The sequence below is a fragment of the Salmo salar genome, unplaced genomic scaffold (genome assembly GCF_965601325.2).
Source record: "Salmo salar unplaced genomic scaffold, fSalSal1 ptg000587l, whole genome shotgun sequence".
In the NCBI taxonomy this organism is placed as follows: domain Eukaryota; kingdom Metazoa; phylum Chordata; class Actinopteri; order Salmoniformes; family Salmonidae; genus Salmo; species Salmo salar.
The window spans coordinates 217159-225583 of NW_027675427.1; positions in this window are offsets into that span (position 1 = coordinate 217159).

Sequence of the window (8425 nt, forward strand, 5' to 3'; positions counted from 1 at the left end):
GCCAGTAGGTTACAGTAGGTTGTATCTCTCTAGATCATGCCAGTAGGCTACAGTAGGTTGTATCTCTCTAGGTCATGCCAGTAGGCTACAGTAGGTTGTATCTCTCTAGGTCATGCCAGTAGGCTACAGTAGGTTGTATCTCTCTAGGTCATGCCAGTAGGCTACAGTAAGTTGTAACTCTCTAGGTCATGCCAGTAGGTTACAGTAAGTTGTAACTCTCTAGGTCATGCCAGTAGGTTACAGTAGGTTGTAACTCTCTAGGTCATGCCAGTAGGTTACAGTAGGTTGTAACTCTCTAGGTCATGCCAGTAGGTTGTATCTCTCTAGGTCATGCCAGTAGGTTACAGTAGGTTGTATCTCTGTAGGTCATGCCAGTAGGCTACAGTAGGTTGTATCTCTCTAGGTCATGCCAGTAGGCTACAGTAGGTTGTATCTCTCTAGGTCATGCCAGTAGGTTACAGTAGGTTGTATCTCTCTAGGTCATGCCAGTAGGTTGTATCTCTCTAGGTCATGCCAGTAGGATACAGTAGGTTGTAACTCTCTAGGTCATGCCAGTAGGTTACAGTAGGTTGTATCTCTCTAGGTCATGCCAGTAGGTTACAGTAGGTTGTAACTCTCTAGGTCATGCCAGTAGGTTGTATCTCTCTAGGTCATGCCAGTAGGTTACAGTAGGTTGTAACTCTCTAGGTCATGCCAGTAGGTTACAGTAGGTTGTATCTCTCTAGGTCATGCCAGTAGGTTGTAACTCTCTAGGTCATGCCAGTAGGCTCCAGTAGGTTGTATCTCTCTAGGTCATGCCAGTAGGTTACAGTAGGTTGTATCTCTCTAGGTCATGCCAGTAGGTTGTATCTCTCTAGGTCATGCCAGTAGGCTACAGTAGGTTGTATCTCTCTAGGTCATGCCAGTAGGTTACAGTAGGTTGTAACTCTCTAGGTCATGCCAGTAGGTTACAGTAGGTTGTATCTCTCTAGGTCATGCCAGTAGGTTACAGTAGGTTGTATCTCTCTAGGTCATGCCAGTAGGTTACAGTAGGTTGTACCTCTCTAGGTCATGCCAGTAGGTTACAGTAGGTTGTACCTCTCTAGATCATGCCAGTAGGTTACAGTAGGTTGTACCTCTCTAGATCATGCCAGTAGGTTACAGTAGGTTGTAACTGTCTAGGTCATGCCAGTAGGTTGTATCTCTCTAGGTCATGCCAGTAGGTTGTATCTCTCTAGGTCATGCCAGTAGGTTACAGTAGGTTGTAACTCTCTAGGTCATGCCAATAGGCTACAGTAGGTTGTATCTCTGTAGGTCATGCCAGTAGGTTGTATCTCTCTAGGTCATGTCAGTAGGTTGTATCTCTCTAGGTCATGCCAGTAGGTTACAGTAGGTTGTATCTCTCTAGATCATGCCAGTAGGCTACAGTAGGTTGTATCTCTCTAGGTCATGCCAGTAGGCTACAGTAGGTTGTATCTCTCTAGGTCATGCCAGTAGGCTACAGTAGGTTGTATCTCTCTAGGTCATGCCAGTAGGCTACAGTAAGTTGTAACTCTCTAGGTCATGCCAGTAGGTTACAGTAAGTTGTAACTCTCTAGGTCATGCCAGTAGGTTACAGTAGGTTGTAACTCTCTAGGTCATGCCAGTAGGTTACAGTAGGTTGTAACTCTCTAGGTCATGCCAGTAGGTTGTATCTCTCTAGGTCATGCCAGTAGGTTACAGTAGGTTGTATCTCTGTAGGTCATGCCAGTAGGCTACAGTAGGTTGTATCTCTCTAGGTCATGCCAGTAGGCTACAGTAGGTTGTATCTCTCTAGGTCATGCCAGTAGGTTACAGTAGGTTGTACCTCTCTAGATCATGCCAGTAGGTTACAGTAGGTTGTACCTCTCTAGATCATGCCAGTAGGTTACAGTAGGTTGTAACTGTCTAGGTCATGCCAGTAGGTTGTATCTCTCTAGGTCATGCCAGTAGGTTGTATCTCTCTAGGTCATGCCAGTAGGTTACAGTAGGTTGTAACTCTCTAGGTCATGCCAATAGGCTACAGTAGGTTGTATCTCTGTAGGTCATGCCAGTAGGTTGTATCTCTCTAGGTCATGTCAGTAGGTTGTATCTCTCTAGGTCATGCCAGTAGGTTACAGTAGGTTGTATCTCTCTAGATCATGCCAGTAGGCTACAGTAGGTTGTATCTCTCTAGGTCATGCCAGTAGGCTACAGTAGGTTGTATCTCTCTAGGTCATGCCAGTAGGCTACAGTAGGTTGTATCTCTCTAGGTCATGCCAGTAGGCTACAGTAAGTTGTAACTCTCTAGGTCATGCCAGTAGGTTACAGTAGGTTGTAACTCTCTAGGTCATGCCAGTAGGTTACAGTAGGTTGTAACTCTCTAGGTCATGCCAGTAGGTTGTATCTCTCTAGGTCATGCCAGTAGGTTACAGTAGGTTGTATCTCTGTAGGTCATGCCAGTAGGCTACAGTAGGTTGTATCTCTCTAGGTCATGCCAGTAGGCTACAGTAGGTTGTATCTCTCTAGGTCATGCCAGTAGGTTACAGTAGGTTGTATCTCTCTAGGTCATGCCAGTAGGTTGTATCTCTCTAGGTCATGCCAGTAGGATACAGTAGGTTGTAACTCTCTAGGTCATGCCAGTAGGTTACAGTAGGTTGTATCTCTCTAGGTCATGCCAGTAGGTTACAGTAGGTTGTATCTCTCTAGGTCATGCCAGTAGGTTGTATCTCTCTAGGTCATGCCAGTAGGATACAGTAGGTTGTAACTCTCTAGGTCATGCCAGTAGGTTACAGTAGGTTGTATCTCTCTAGGTCATGCCAGTAGGTTACAGTAGGTTGTAACTCTCTAGGTCATGCCAGTAGGTTGTATCTCTCTAGGTCATGCCAGTAGGTTACAGTAGGTTGTATCTCTCTAGGTCATGCCAGTAGGTTACAGTAGGTTGTACCTCTCTAGGTCATGCCAGTAGGTTACAGTAGGTTGTACCTCTCTAGGTCATGCCAGTAGGTTACAGTAGGTTGTACCTCTCTAGATCATGCCAGTAGGTTACAGTAGGTTGTACCTCTCTAGATCATGCCAGTAGGTTACAGTAGGTTGTAACTGTCTAGGTCATGCCAGTAGGTTGTATCTCTCTATAGGTCATGCCAGTAGGTTGTATCTCTCTAGGTCATGCCAGTAGGTTACAGTAGGTTGTAACTCTCTAGGTCATGCCAATAGGCTACAGTAGGTTGTATCTCTGTAGGTCATGCCAGTAGGTTGTATCTCTCTAGGTCATGTCAGTAGGTTGTATCTCTCTAGGTCATGCCAGTAGGTTACAGTAGGTTGTATCTCTCTAGATCATGCCAGTAGGCTACAGTAGGTTGTATCTCTCTAGGTCATGCCAGTAGGCTACAGTAGGTTGTATCTCTCTAGGTCATGCCAGTAGGCTACAGTAGGTTGTATCTCTCTAGGTCATGCCAGTAGGCTACAGTAAGTTGTAACTCTCTAGGTCATGCCAGTAGGTTACAGTAAGTTGTAACTCTCTAGGTCATGCCAGTAGGTTACAGTAGGTTGTAACTCTCTAGGTCATGCCAGTAGGTTACAGTAGGTTGTAACTCTCTAGGTCATGCCAGTAGGTTGTATCTCTCTAGGTCATGCCAGTAGGTTACAGTAGGTTGTATCTCTGTAGGTCATGCCAGTAGGCTACAGTAGGTGGTATCTCTCTAGGTCATGCCAGTAGGCTACAGTAGGTTGTATCTCTCTAGGTCATGCCAGTAGGTTACAGTAGGTTGTATCTCTCTAGGTCATGCCAGTAGGTTGTATCTCTCTAGGTCATGCCAGTAGGATACAGTAGGTTGTAACTCTCTAGGTCATGCCAGTAGGTTACAGTAGGTTGTATCTCTCTAGGTCATGCCAGTAGGTTACAGTAGGTTGTAACTCTCTAGGTCATGCCAGTAGGTTGTATCTCTCTAGGTCATGCCAGTAGGTTACAGTAGGTTGTAACTCTCTAGGTCATGCCAGTAGGTTACAGTAGGTTGTATCTCTCTAGGTCATGCCAGTAGGTTGTAACTCTCTAGGTCATGCCAGTAGGCTCCAGTAGGTTGTATCTCTCTAGGTCATGCCAGTAGGCTACAGTAGGTTGTATCTCTCTAGGTCATGCCAGTAGGTTACAGTAGGTTGTATCTCTCTAGGTCATTCCAGTAGGTTACAGTAGGTTGTAACTCTCTAGGTCATGTCAGTAGGTTACAGTAGGTTGTATCTCTCTAGGTCATGCCAGTAGGTTACAGTAGGTTGTACCTCTCTAGGTCATGCCAGTAGGTTGTAACTCTCTAGGTCATGCCAGTAGGCTCCAGTAGGTTGGGTCTCTCTAGGTCATGCCAGTAGGCTACAGTATGTTGTAACTCTCTAGGTCATGCCAGTAGGTTACAGTAGGTTGTACCTCTCTAGGTCATGCCAGTAGGCTACAGTAGGTTGTATCTCTCTAGGTCATGCCAGTAGGTTACAGTAGGTTGTACCTCTCTAGGTCATGCCAGTAGGTTACAGTTGGTTGTATCCAAGTGGAAACAATTATCAACCCAATGTGGAAAGTGTTGAATTTGGTCAACAACAAAATGAATGGCTTATTTGCTACGTGAGGTTTACTTGATCTAACAGAAGTTTCGTAATGATTAAGTTGTTATGTGGACACGTGACATACCGACAACTTTGATAAAAACACTATAGGAGTTGTCTCCAGATCGCTATGCATATTCATGCTAGTAGCTTAGCATCTCTCTCCATTGAATACAGGCGGTTGACGTCAACAACCCTCATAGAATATAAACAATAGATTACAATAATAAGATGTATCCACCAATCCAAAGACAGGATAGGTGGGAGATAGACAACCCACAGTGCAGCTTTGTGGACAACGACTCCCCTTGTCAGGACGGAGAGACATCTTGTCAGTATATCCATAATGTTTGGTGTAGCCAACCCAACTCTCACATGGCTCTATTGGGGGTCACGGTGTGTAGTAAAACATCACTACATTAAAAACACTACATGCCGTGGCCCCCCAGTCTGCGGTCAGCAGATAGACCCTCCTCAAATATATATGTTAAGTCACTTTTTGGAAACGGAACGGAGAAAACAAGGGGTAGCTTGTCTCTACGTCGTCTGATTCTAGACATATCAGTCATCATCCCAGGGCCCTCCGTTGAAGAGGTATTGACGAGCCAACTCCGAATATCCAAAGTTAAAAACTAATTGAAGGCGGTACTTACTGGTGTTAATCAGATCTCCTATCTCCTCCTCTTCATCTTCATCTTCATCTTTCAATGTGACAGTAATCTCTCCTTCTTCACTCCAAAAACTGCATCTTCCTCCTCCTTCACTCTTAACACGTCTTCCTCTTCTTTCACTGTAATGTCTTTCTCTTCTTCTTTCACGGTAACAGCCTCACCCTCTACTTGGTTTTGTATTGAAACAGCCTCCTCTTCCTCCTCCTCTTTGACGAGAGCTTCTTTCTCCGTCCAGCAGACCTCATCTTCTTTAGCAGGAGGAGAGTAGCTTAGTGAACGCATGGTCGGAGATGTTAGCTAGCTAGGCTAATGCTAACTTAACCAGCCCGCTAGCTGACTAATAACAACAACACCGTAAATATGAAATTAAATCGGATAACTAACTAGACGACAGAAGTGGGTTTAAAACACAGTGGCTAATATACACTAAAGCATCTAAAGAGCTTTATTGTTCGGCTATTTTGTCTAGCAAGCTACCGTGGTGTCTGACTAACTGTTGTTGCTGTTGAAAGAAGCGTTCCGTCCACTACATTATACGTCACACCAACAGCATTACCTTAAATTCCCACACCGCCATCTGCTGACTGGAGTGGGTAACGCAGTTGAGTAAAATGATTATTTTATTGTCAGACAAAAAGTTAAAGTGTAGGAAGCATGAGTTTTTACTCGCCAGTGTAACAACACAGTGTGGTTAAAGACTTAGTAGCCTAGTTGTAGTCACGATATGGTTACCTATAAGTACAAACAGCTATGTTTTTGCATTATTACAAATTGATTAACTTATTTCGGGAAATCTTCTAAACTACCCACAATGCACTATTTCCCAACGTCATATGTATTATCAACTCTATGCTACCGAGTTTGTATGCCAGTGTAACGGTGTAATGAAGTTACATTTAAAAAAAAATGTATTTAACCTTTATTTAAACAGGCAAGCCAGCTAAGGACAAATTCTTATTTACAATGACGGCCAAACCCCTGCCAAACCCTAACCCATGTTTCCTGAAGCACCTCCCACAAATTGGATTGGATTGATGGGCACTTCTTACGTATCATACGGTCAAGCTGCCCCCACAACAGCTCAATAGGGTTGAGATCCGGTGACTGTGCTGACCACTCCATTATAGACAGAATACCAGCTGAATGCTTCTTCCCTAAATGGAGCTGTGCTTTGGGTCATTGTCCTGGTGTAGGAGGAAGTTGGCTCCAATTAAGCGCTGTCCACAGGGTATGGCATGGCTTTGCAAAATGGAGTGATAGCCTTCCTTCTTCAAGATCCCTTTTACCCTGTACAAATCTCCCACTTTACCACCACCAAAGCACCCCAGACCATCACATTGCCTCCACCATGCTTGACAGAAGGCGTCAAGCACTCCTCCAGCATCTTTTCATTTTTTCTGGAACTCACGAATGTTCTTGTTTGTGATCCGAACACCTCAAACTTAGATTCGTCTGTCCATAACACTTTTTTCCAATCTTCCTCTGCCCAATGTCTGTGTTAGTTTGCCCATCTTAATCTTGAGCTTTTTTTAAAACAGTCTGAGATATGGATTTTTCTTTGCAACTCTGCCTAGAAGGCCAACATCCCGGAGTCGCCTCTTCACTGTTGACGTTTAGACTGGTGTTTTGCGGGTACAATTTGATAAAGCACCTAGTTGAAAACTTCTGAGGCGTCTGTTTCTCAAATTAGACACTAATGTACTTGTCCTCTTGCTCAGTTGTGCACTGGGGCCTCCTTCCATTCTGGTTAGGCCAGTTTGCGCTGTTCTGTGTAGGGAGTAGTACACAGCATTGTACGAGATCTTCAGTTTCTTGGCAATTTTTCGCATGGAATAGCCTTCATTTCTCAGAAATAGAATAGACTAACAATTTTCAGAAGAAAATGATTTGGTTCTGGCCATTTTGAGCCTGTAATCGAACTCACAAATGCTGATGCTCCAGATACTCAACTAGCTTAAATAAGGACAGTTTTATTGCTTCTTTAATCAGCACAACAGTTTTCAGCTGTGCTAACATAATTGCAAAAGGGTTTTCTAATGATCAATTAGTCTTTTAAAATGATAAACTTGGATTAGCTAACACAACGTGGCATTGGAACACAGGAGTGATGGTCGCTGATAATGGGCCTCTGTACGCCTATGTAGATATTCCATAAACAATCAGCTGTTTCCAGCTACAATAGTCATTTACAACATTAACAATGTCTACACTGTATTTCAGATCAATTTGATGTTATTTTAATGGACAAAAAAAGTGTTTTTCTTTCAAAAACAAGAACATTTCTAAGTGACCCCAAACTTTTGTTACACCATGTAGGAGCAGTATAGACCTAGTCTGTTCATTATATACATCTACATGATGTATTGTTACACCATGTAGGAGCAGTATAGACCTAGTCTGTTCATTATATACATCTACATGATGTATTGTTACACCATGTAGGAGCAGTATAGACCTAGTCTGTTCATTATATACATCTACATGATGTATTGTTACACCATGTAGGAGCAGTATAGACCTTGTCTGTTCATTATATACATCTACATGATCTATTGTTACACCATGTAGGAGCAGTATAGACCTAGTCTGTTCATTATATACATGTACATGATGTATTGTTACACCATGTAGGAGCAGTATAGACCTAGTCTGTTCATTATATACATCTACACGATGTATTGTTACACCGTGTAGGAGCAGTATAGACCTAGTCTGTTCATTATATACATCTACACGATGTATTGTTACACCATGTAGGAGCAGTATAGACCTAGTCTGTTCATTATATACATCTACGTGATGTATTGTTACACCATGTAGGAGCAGTATAGACCTAGTCTGTTCATTATATACATCTACGTGATGTATTGTTACACCATGTAGGAGCAGTATAGACCTAGACTGTTCATTATATACATCTACATGATGTATTGTTACACCATGTAGGAGCAGTATACACCTAGTCTGATCATTATATACATCTACATGATGTATTGTTACACCATGTAGGAGCAGTATAGACCTAGTCTGTTCATTATATACATCTACATGATGTATTGTTACACCATGTAGGAGCAGTATAGACCTAGTCTGTTCATTATATACATCTACATGATGTTTTGCTACACCATTTAGGAGCAGTATAGACCTAGTCTGTTCATTATATACATCTACATGATGTATTGTTA